The following is a 12,711-nucleotide window of genomic DNA, read 5'->3' as shown; positions in this document are numbered from 1 at the left end:
TTAAATAAAAGACTAAACCATTTTTATTTTGTTTTTTTTTTTATGAAACGTAAAGCATACCTGATAGAATTACTGTATTGTTTCGCTAAAATACTGTCATTTTCAACCTTTCAAGTATGTCATAATGGTTTTACTTTTTTGATATTTTAATTTACTGTTATTTTGATGTAGACAGATAAAAAAACTACTTGGCCTCAGGAATAAAAGTGAATTTTTCTCCTATTTTTACATTCACGTAGCTTTTATAATTGCTTTCACACAAACTTAAGAGTATTTTTTGGGCCATATCTTTCTGTATTTGATGTGTTGGTTTGTGTGTTTATATTGCGGAACCCTAATATTCCATACATATCTGTTTACCTTTCATTGAAGTAAAATTATTTTGGCTTAATTGACCTCACCAACAGGCTTACTAAATAGATTTTACATAACAGTTGATAACAGATAAAACAAACTGATAACTTACAACTTTGCGTAAAGTTTTATTTTGTTAATCGATTTTAAAAGAAAAATAGAGGTTCTCAAATGAACACATATTTATTTAATTATTATTTTATGGATATTCCAGCTATATTCTTCCCCAAGTAGATTGATTTCAATGATTTATTTTTTTTATTTTAATATATCACTGTATGTTTCAGCTAGGTAACGTAAGTAAAGGAATTTTTTCATTCTTCTGTTATCAACATTACTTAATGTAATATTTTCGTGGTTAAATATAATTATAGCCTTAGTTCTTTTTAATATTCAAAATGTATTTTTTTCAGATTTATTTGAAGATAATTTATTTAATTGAAGAAAAATAGTATGCAAGTTAGCATAAAGAATACATATATTCGCATATTAGGGACCCTTAGCATAACTTGGCATAGTGTCTTAATATCCTCATTTCTTTTTTCCTTTTCTTATTTTCTTCGATTCTCAAATGTTCTCAACTTTGCGTCTTCTATGAAAGGATGTTTTTTTACAAAAGAAATGTAACTAAAAATTAAATATGAAAAATTTACAATAAAAATATTTTTCTTTAATTCCACCTAAATTGCATTTAATAAGCAATAATTATAGTTTTTCAGACATTTTGAAGTTTGTCACAAATTAAGAATAATCAGTACTTAATTTGTGCCGATTTCTGAAAGTGTAAATTTAAAGCAAAATTGAATCTCTTTTTTAATTTTTAGCGAACTTTTACGTTAATTTTCTTGTTTATAATAATTAATTTGTTATTATCATTATGTTAAACAACTTATTATTATCAACAAGGGTTCTACTTCATCAACTTCCCGAAGAAGCGGGATAATGGTTTACGAAATAAATATTCTGTTAAAATATTTAAATTACAGATTTACAAAAAAAAACTTTCTTAAATTATCACATGATTTTTACTTAAAATTTCGCAAAAGACGGTTTACTATGTTTACATTTGGAAATTCTCTGATTAAATTTTCAACCATCCTAAACTTCTATTTTTTATTAGGTTAATACAAATACAGTTATATTTATATAAATGTATGTATAATTATATCATATAATTACTTTTATATTCGTAAGATATATAGATATAGATATATATTACTCCAAAACATAAAAATTACAAGCTTCGTTTACCTTTTCCTTCAGTCTTTAAGGTAGGTTATTTGCAGCTAGTTTACTACTACAAAAATAATGAGTGACTGGAAAGTTTGTCCACAATTTTAACAATGTTTGTCTATCACTAATACAAAAAAGTTCATTAAAAAAAATAGAACAAAAACTTCCTTGTTATCCATTTGTCTACTTTTTTTTAAGTAGAATTTCGTACTAAGAATTAACAAAATTATTTTATTAATTTTAAGTTTTTCAATGGAATAAATAAATAACATTGAATATATGTATTTTCAAATTTATAAACAATGCCGAAGATAATTTTAGAATCAACAATATTCCGAAATATTAATATTTCTGTATTATTAATAATTTTTGTTGGAAGGTGTTAATTTTTAAAAATTTTATCGAGAAAAAATGATACATAATTTGTTTAAATACAATGTATTAAAATAATCAAATTATTTAAAAAATCTTTCAAGGTATTAACAGCTCAATTATGGAATTGTAAACCACAAGTTATTGGTGATAGTAGGATACACTTAATATATTTTTATTAATAAAAATAACTTACTGGCTAATTTTTTGATAATTAATTAGCAGTGTAAAGGGTTCTTTTGTTAAAAGAGATGTGTTTGACAAAACATGAAACAAAAATTATTTTTTCACCTAAATTACTCTTCTATTTTATCATTTCTATATTAATGTTGGTCGTAGATTAGTTATTTAACAATAAAGTGTACACATAAATTTTCATTACAAAATGTTTAATATTAATAATTTAATTAATATTTGTTCACTAGAATAAGGACTTTCTGAGTAATGAGGAAGAAATTAAAAATATTTAAAATTTAAAATTATATGATTTCTTGTATATATTTATATAACACAACCATTTTAGCAAATTTTATAAAAAATATTTCAAGCCATTCTTAAGCCATCAATTTGTGTTCCAAATTAGATAGATATACAAAAATAGAAAGAGACAAACAACATTAAAAATATAGATAGATGGAGATAATATGACTTCCGATTTTCTTATTTAACTACATAAATATATCATACTGCTTAGCTATAAAAAAAACTACGACTAACAAATAGGGTTTATTTTCAATTGTTTTAGCAGTCGTTCAAAGATAGGATAAAAGTGAAAAAAGTAGAATATTCTTTAAAAAAGAGATATCTGAAAAACTTTCAACTTCAAAAAAATCCATTTTGAAGAGAAAAATGAGTAAAATTTTATTATTTAACAGTTATTAAGACGTAATTTTAGAATTTTTTTAAATCGCGGTTCTTAGTGTAAATTCCAGACTGGTTAAAAATCACCCAAAACGGAGCCTTTTCTTTAATTTTCTATCAGTTTAGTTCTTTATTTTTTCATTTATTGCGTAAAATTTCGAAGAATAAATACAGACTAGTTGAATAATTATTATGAAACGGATTGAGCTTTCAATATATCGTCAAAAATATGTATATCACTCATTTAGTTATTTATAGAAATTCAGCTAAAAAATAGAAATAAAAAACGGTTTACTAATTTAAAGCAGTTTATTTTACTGGAATTAAAGTAGACGGAGGAAAAATTCCATTATTGTTTTTATTTTATCACTTGCTTCTTTAAATTAAAAAAAATATCGTTAAATAATTATAAAAATTTTTTTTTTTAAATATATAAAAAGCATGACTAAACGCGCATAGTAATATTTGTAAAAAAAATTATTAAGTAAATACTTATATACATAAATAAATACTTAAATACTTAGTACTAATTACTTTTTTTATTAGTTTTTGCTCTTTTAAAATTTAAATTGACTTCAAAATATTTGAATTACAAACTTTTAAAAAGATAATTGTTTTTCAATTTTGACATTATGAAGTTCTTAATTTGGTGACGATTTCTAACAATCGAAGTTTAAAAAATTGAAAAATAACTTTTTTAGGTTTTTGGTGAAATTTAAAAAAAAATTGTTTTTATCATTATTTTTAAATTCTACTTCTTATTCAATTTCTTTACTTTTACTTTAAACATTATACGCTTACAAAAAAGTTCCTGTTTTAAATCACAAGGAATAGAACACAGTCAACACAATTAGGTCTGAAAAATAATAAGAAAAGGGGTGCAAAGGAATGACGTAACGGATATGCTACGGAACACGGTTCTTATAGATGCAAGAATATGCAATATTATATTATTTTTTTCCTGCTCCTTGATATGAGTATAGAAGAATGCAAAGAAACTATCACAAGATACTGCTACTGAGTGTGAACTAAGAATCTGGAATATGGTAATAAGAATTTTTTTTTTTTAACTCTATTAATTTTTAAACAATAGTTTGAAAATGAAAAAGAACATCAGGTTACGGGCTTAGATAATAATCTAATACTAAGTCGTGATATCAAATCTGAAACATAAACTACATTTATAAAGTCATGTAAAAAATCTAATCTTTGGCTTAAAACATCTTCCACTTAAGTTATCTGAGAAATAACAACTGAATGACCAAGGTAACTGTTCTTCTACAATTTAAAAGAATCATTTAAATCAGTGCTTTTTATGAAGGCAAAGCGTAATATATAAAAGAGTTGAATTGAGAACATATTTATTTTAAGCAAATTAATACTATATAAATTAATACAGTACACGATTAATTAAATAGAGAACTAATGTAATCGTAACTACATTCTTTTTTGTTTTATTTTTTTACATAAAGGAATAATTTACTTAAGCAGCGGTTTGAAACTAACGGATATTTTACTTAGAATGAAATTCTCAGTCATTAGATCCTGAACAAAACCGTAAGTTGCAATTTCAACTTCATCATTCCTGAAACTGGACTGTCTCAGGAAGTAGGTACAAAAGCTGGAGGAAGATGAAGTAAAACAGAAATCGAACAATTAAAGCCACATTCAATAAATTGATTGAAGTAAAACAGCGAAGTAATAAACGCTGGGAATGCAATTATGAATCCAACTGTCAATTTTTACACAAACAATGCTTTCCTATTACTTTTATAAAATTTATCCGTAAAGTAATAATAAATCACACAAAAATTATGTTACTTTTCCCCCATAAGATTTTTAACTGTTATTTAAATAATTATTCTGCATTCTTCAGAGTTTGTTTTTATCTATTTCAATCAAATATGATCTTATATATAGTACAAAAATAATTTTTAGTAGTGGATTTAAAGTTTGATTTCAGTAAATAATGAATATATATATTAATTAACCAATTTATTTACTTAATGTATAAACCGCAAAATTGGCTCGTTGTTTAAATATTCCTATTAGTTATTTTAACAGCAGTTGCTACAATAAAGATATTTCTTCTTTTTTTCTATTTTTCTATTAACCTGTAGCTACACACTCAAACCTGCGAATTCTGTACGACACAGACTCAGTATTGGTGTGTTTTTATAACATTAGATATTATTAAATAAAAATTAATCGATTTCTTTTTAATTTATAAAATGTTCCATTCCATTTTACTTAAAGTTAATAACTCACAGAAATAATATTAGCTTGTTGTTGAACATAATATAATTATAATAATATGCTTGTACGTAGAATACAATCCGTTTATGATACTGCATAGTACATAACATATAGCCCTAAAGGAATGTTATTTCCATTACAGACGTAAATTTGTAGGTTTGCATTTAACAACATGTGTGTGTGTGTGTGTGTATGTGTGTGTGTATGTGTGTGTGTGTCTGTTTCATTTGTAAACGTTTTGATAAAGTGAGCGGATATACTAATGTATAGTAAAGCTTCATATGCTCCAACGAATTGTACGCCATGCAAACTTATCTCTTTTGGCTTTCAGGAATTTATCTAAATCAAAGTAAAGAGAAATTTTAAAAAAATAGCCTTTACGTAGGAATAACATGAAAAACAAATTTACTCGCACAATATTTATTTATTTTTAAGAGGATTATCGTAAAAAAGACATGTTAAAACTGAATAATAAATTTCGGATAAACTTATTCGCAAATAGCTTTTAAGAAATATAATTTTTATGATTTACACAACGTACAAAAAATATTACTTTCTTTTCTACCTCTTTAAATTTTTTTTTTTTTCATTTACCTATAATCTTTAAAAGCTAAAGGTAATTTTATATCAATATTTATTAACTTTTTTTTATACATCTATTTCACGGGGTACAATATTGATCAAACTGATTAATTTTCCATTTTAATATACATGAAACTACTTTTAAAAATTTTTTATCTTCATGGGTTTGTGCAATCTATTTTTACAAAAATATTTAGGAAGAACATTTGGGTAATTATATTAAAATAAAAATAAGAAAAACACTGTCAACGTTATTTTATTTATATTTTTGTACCCTAAATATTTATTCGCATAAATATTTTCAGTAATAACTTAATGTGACCTCAGAACCCTTACTGACTAACAATTAGTTCTATATTTTTTGCAACATTAAAAGTGCTACAATACTATAACATATTTGTCAGTCTATAGAAAAAATGTGTCATAAAATTAAAGGTAAATCGAAATTTTACTTTTATTTTAGCACGTTAAGTAAGTGAATTTTTATAATGTTGGTTTAATTGTAAATATTTTTTTGTTCCAAAGTTTATTTACATTCGGGTACATCTTTCAGAAACCTTAACTACGAATAAATTTGATCACACGCAATACAAGAAAGGAAATTCCCAACGAAACTCCTCAGTAATTACAAACTAGTATTATAACATTTACGTAAAGCTCGTACTTTATAAAATTCGTAGTTTTATAAACTCGAAAAATAGATCCATCTGTAACAAAACAAGTTAACAGATAACCAGAAATCAAAAATGAAAGAAGAGATGAAGACTGAGAAAGGAAAACATTAAATAAAAAAGAAGCGTAAAAACTAAAATAGAGGAAACTAAATAAAAATACAGTTTTCATAGGATGCCATAATAAGGTCCAGCACGTGGAGACGTTTAAGCCTTCTAACGTCCTGTCCATTATCTAGGAGGTTCATGGCCAAGTACTTCACGTGGTTTTTCAGGCGCAGTTCATATATAGAACTGAAGAAGCGTTTTGTTACTTTCCGGACGCAGCGTAATCCCAAATATTCACGGTCTCATTATTTTTTCGCAAACCAAGGGGCGTCTGTGATACCCTTCACTAATCTTTTCTGGAACCCCTGCAAAGTCTCGACGTTGCTTTTGCTTGTTGTTCCCGACAGTTAAATTCCATAGTCCAAATAATTTTCAAGACTGCAGAGTAAAATAACAGTTTATTGGATAACGATAACTGGGACTTCCGGCCCAGTAACTATTAATTATAAATAAATTAGCAGTAAATAATTGGAAATAATAAAACAGCAGTGTTTGAAATTATCAAAAAAATTTAAACATTTACCACAGAAAATAATTTATTTGGGTTTTTCTATTTCTTCCACATTTAAAAATTGAATAATGTTTTTATTCTGGTTTTTCTTTACCGTTAATCTTTTAAGTAATGCCAAATATTATTTTATTAAAATATAAGAGATTTATATTATAAAATACAACTTCATTTCAATTTTCCAGCACTTTTATAAATTTATTTATAAAATACATCAAGCTTATGTCATTCTAAATAATTCTAGTTTTTCTATGAAAAATTTAAATACGCAAAAAGTATTAAAAAAAAATCATTGAAAATTTGCTGACAATTTTCTAGGTCATAAAGCTTACTTTCTAAAAAAAAGTAAATAAAACTTTTTATCCCGACATGTTTTTGTTTTGTTGATGTTTAGATTTGACATTTTCAAGAATAAACATGCAAAAATCATCAGTTTTCCCCATTCCACTCATTTCATTTAACTAACAAAAACAAACACAAGTTTACTTTTTCATTTAGAAATGAAAAATTCAAATGGAAAATTCTAATAAATTTTTTTTTTTCTGAGAAAATAAAAAACACAATCGTTTTAATTAGTGACTTATTATACATTTTGCATAAGTAAAATTTTACACAAATGTTGTCTGAATCGAACACAACTTCCTTTTAATAAAACTGTATAAAAATCATGTAGAAAGCTCAAGTATCATAGGAATTAAAAAGTATAAGCTCACTCCGCTTCTTTACTCAATTAATTAGTTTTATTTATTTATTTATTTCTATTTTAAAACTTATTATGGTTCATTAAACCAATTAATGTTTTGTTAAAAATTATCACTCTGAATTTATTAGGTTTTCCTGTTGTTTATATATACCACACATTTTTTTTTTTACTATAGTTAGTTGAAACAAGAATTGTGCAAATGAGAAGCCATTGTCTCTTACTGAGCTCCGCTGCATAAAAATGCTTCTCATAACAATAAAAAAAGTAATACTCAATATAATTCGAATGAATATAGAATGTTAAGTTGATATTTTATTTTTCTGCAATTAATTCATATCTTCAGATTCCCATTCTATTTATTAATCGTACACAAACTGCCAAGAAACGTTTAAATATAATTTCTAATTAGTAGTTTTGATAAAAACTATCAATCTAATTTTAATATTAGTACTTATACTGAGATTTCCTAATCGGAAGACCACCGAAAATTCTTGTACTTCTCAACAACTATGAATACAAAACACGTATAATGGCTTCATAAAATAATATTGGAGTTAATTTCAAAAAGGTAAATTTCAAAAAAACAGGTAAAAACGTGATGGGCTGGATTGATAAACAGAATATGTTGTTTCAAGGTGGCATCATCATATGCCTCGGTATAGACAGAGTCGGTGCTGGAGATCATGTGGCAGCCACCTCATCAGCAGATGGCGGAGGCTCAAGTGTTGGGCCTCCGGGGAGTTCCCAAGCGGGACATACATACGACCCTGCACCGAGATTGGCAAGCTAGGTGGGATGTATCCACCAAGGGATACCTTATCGCGGATATAAAGCCGTGGGCCAGTCGGAGGTTTGGTGAGCTGAACTACTGGCTTACGCAATTCCTGACCGGCCATTGGGTTTTTCGCGCCTACCTGTATGGTAGGAGGAGGGCGGATGACCTCTACTGCCCTTACTGCGGCGACCCAGATACTCCAGAACACGTGGTGTTCTGCCCGCAGTGGGATGATTACCGTTTAGTTTGCTCGGCGATTACCAGACCGCTCAGCGTGGATCATCGCCACCATGTTATGCAGCCCCAAGAGTTTTGATACCATTGCAGGGTTCATGGCGATGGTTCTTCAGGAGAAGGATCGGGGGGCTCGGAAATGAGGGACAGCCCTTTGCGGAGCTGCCGTTCGCACGTGCTTGCACGAGTGGGCGGTAGCGATAAGGCACGGGGACTCTTGCACCCCCGAACGAAAAAGACGGAGTGCCGGCGGGGATGCCCCACTCGGGGTGTAAAAACCGAGTACAGGCGGGCGCAAAGTGAGATCCGACCGTCGGGCTGAGACGTGGAGGTCCGTTAGAGTAGAGGACACTCCCCTGGGCTGTATAATACTTAACTGCAGGATCCGGCCCGGGGGAGAAGAAGAAAACAAATTTTAAAAAAACAAAAAACAATGTATGTTTATAATCTAATTAATATATTGTACAAATTTATTATACAGTTGTTGATTAATTAATTATTTAAATATTCAAGGTTTCTCCGTATTAAATTTTTAATTTATATTTCTTACCTTAATTATCTATGAAAATAAATATATTTTTCCCAAATGCATAATTTTCAACAAAAAACTATACTTTTAAAAGCAGTGTAATATAACTGTTTTCAGTTATAAATTGTTTCCAATAAACAGATATTCGTAACAGTGTGTTACCTTAACTGTTTGTTGTCTACGACTTGGCCAAACAAAAAAAAGCTGACAACAGAGTTGTAGCACTTTCCCGCACGCGGACTTTTTCTGATGCAAACGGCTTACATACGCGTACACATTTAATTTAAAATATTTATCATTTTATTAAAATATAATATGTTTTGTTTATTTAATTCAATGATTCTAACTGAAGCGCGCGCATACTGTTATTTATTCGCGCGGGTGTGGTGTCACTAGCGGTCACTTTAAATATCATACATTTATTTAAATCTTGTGAGGTACATCAAGCAATTCCAATATCGACATACTTTTACGTTATCAGACAAAAACATTGAGAAAAATATATAAAAGCAATAGCCTCATATATAATGGTTTTACATTATGAACCGTTAGGCAATACATCTCTCTATCAGTCAACAATATCAAAATTGTTTGGATCGGCAACCAATGTATATGGCAGTGAATTTATCGGATAACACTTTCGGCGATTTTTCATGATTAATGAAAAACAATATTCTTGATTTGATATATCGATTCAGTTAAATGGTTTTATAAACCAGCTTTACGAAGCCCTCATCAATTTCATTTCTTTTTGTTGTTAACTTTTAAGTTACTAACCACTGGGTCTGTAGCTTCTTAATGTGCATTCCAAATTTAGCTTATTTACTTACTGTTCAATTTTAATTCTGAACAGAATTGTAAAGTTACTGTAACGTTAAAACAGAAAAAAAAATTATTCAATTCTTCCGCTCAACTTTGAAGTTACAACTTAGCTAGTGTCGGAGGCTAAAAAGAGAGAAAGATGACTATAGCACATATATGTCAGTGCTACACTAGCGCTCCTTGTGGCGAGAGGGGGTATTAATGGCACACTGTGCCCACTTAGCCATTAGTTTATTTACAGCACTTTTTGGTGTGGAGGTGCGATTATGCAAAACATTTTTTTTTGTAAATATTATTTTTTAATTAACCATGTGCCTAAGAAAAGTAAGACCTCAATTAGGCGAAATGTCGAGATACTGAAGTTTACCTGACTCTACAGCTTCATCCCCATGACCTTTTAAGTTAAAAATTCAATGGCATCAATGCACCATATATAGAAATAATCTGACCAAGTTTCATCAAAATCAATCAAGAAGTTCTGGAGAAATAAGGTGATTTAGATGCCAACACCTCGAACACACACGTACATACGATGATCTGGTGAAAACAACATACGTCCATATTGGACCGATTACCTTCTAGCTCTGCTATAGCAATAGGTGGGTTTCTATAGCTATAGCAATAGGTTTCTGATAGGAGGTAGAAACATATTCAATAGTTTTTTAGTTCATTACGGTTGATGCAATTTAAATAAAAACAGGTTAAGTATGTGTTAGCTATTGAGTTCTGTTGTAACGGATAACTATAATATTTCCTCATTCTGAGAAAATTTTTCTTCATTTCACTTCTCTAAAATAAAAATTACAATGTCCTCATGGCTCAAATATTTTACATGTAAAATAGACCCTAAATCGGATATCCAGATTGGATTCCTCAAAAAATCAACAGAAACACCAAACTCATGACCTGCTTCAAGTGGAAGCTTAGAATATAAAAATAATAATAGCCGATATTATTTCTCAAATGATTTAAAGTGAAATTATGAAATTGATCGTTTATATTTAAATATAGCAGGATTTTTTTTTTAAAATAACGCGGTGAATGAGCAGATAATTTTAGACAGGATAGTAATTGTATAAAAAATGTATCATTAGAGAACCAGAAAAGAAAAGGATGAAATATTTGAAAAAGTAATCTTATGGAAGAACATTATTAAATAAGGGAAGTTAAATAAGATTACAAAAGATAAAGTGAACAGATTTTTTATACCGAATTACAGAAAAATAAGTTAATGACAAATTCCTACAGAAAAAACGGGGACTTATATATTAGCCCGTCGACCAATAAGTTACAAACTTTTGGGTTATTGTTAATATCACCAAATATAACCATTATACAACCATTTACATTTATTTATTTTATAAATATAATTTAACCAAACTTAACCTACGCTCGCTTTGCTCGCTAACCTCGAATAACTAACGGAGTAATGTTTTGAGTATTTAAATAATAAATTTAGTTATTGCAATTATTTATTATTTGAGTAATCAAAACATTACTATTAATTTGTTGAGGTTAGCGAACATAGGTGAATTTTGTTTAATTTGTATCTATAATTATAAGCAGAAATTCTTATGTTTTCAATCTGTAAAATATGTTAATAAACCCGTAACTACGGGATCATTATGGTTATTGTCGACGGGCTAATACGTAAGTAAAAAAAAAAAGAATATATATATATATAATGGTAAGTATTATATTCAAGGTTTTATTAATGTAGTAACTGAACGAAATGTAGAAAGAAAAGAATACACAAAGCAATTAAAGATGTAGTTCATAGATGTATAAAAATACAAGACTAGTACAGAACAGAAGTGAATGAAGTTACATTAAACCGGTCTAATGCCTGGGAACAAAATTCAACGGAAATTATGTAATTGTTATTCTTCTTGATTTGTGTTTTCATTTTTATTTTTCCATCGTCAAAATAATTTCACAGACTGCTACGATAAATTATATTATAGCAATAGAAATTAATAACTTTTAAATTTATTAAAATTAATGTCATTTTGTTGAATAAAATATGCAGTAGCACAAAGTTAATAAAAAACTAAATACTAACGTATCAATAGATAAAGTATGATTTAATTATTAATAAAGAAAATTGTATAAGGTAATAACAACCAGATACGTTAAGATAATAAATAAAAGTAAGATCTACTTTAATAAAATTAACTTTTTTATTTTGTCTGGATGGGAGGGGAAAACAAAAAAACAAGTTCGTTCTTTGTAAACTTCAATAAAATATTCAACAAAGTAATTATAATATGCTTTAGATAATTTCTTTGAAACTATATTGTCTAATAAAAAGTACAGAATACATTAAGCGGTTTCAATTTAATTCTATATGTATTATAATTTTTTTTATTAATTGAAAACGATATAAAATATTCAGTTAAAAATATATAATACATTAAAGAATTATTTTTAAATTAAATATTTTTAAAAAATACACAAAAAAGATTAATGCTGTAATCTTTTTTTTCCCATTATAAAAGTAATGAATGATAAAGGTTAGCACAATTTTGAACATTATATGTGAATACAGTATTACTGTGTTATATGTAAAGCTTATTAGTTGCGTTTTTCCTCGTACGGTTTTGCGCGCTAATTCTATATAAAAAATAATAAATAGATTTAGCAAACATTGAAAAATGAAGCGATGAAAACCATTTAAAACAAAGCATTTAACATACGTGTATG

This window comes from Lycorma delicatula, chromosome 1 (assembly GCF_047948215.1).
Source record: "Lycorma delicatula isolate Av1 chromosome 1, ASM4794821v1, whole genome shotgun sequence".
Taxonomy (NCBI): domain Eukaryota; kingdom Metazoa; phylum Arthropoda; class Insecta; order Hemiptera; family Fulgoridae; genus Lycorma; species Lycorma delicatula.
Note: the sequence above shows the minus strand (reverse complement) of the source record.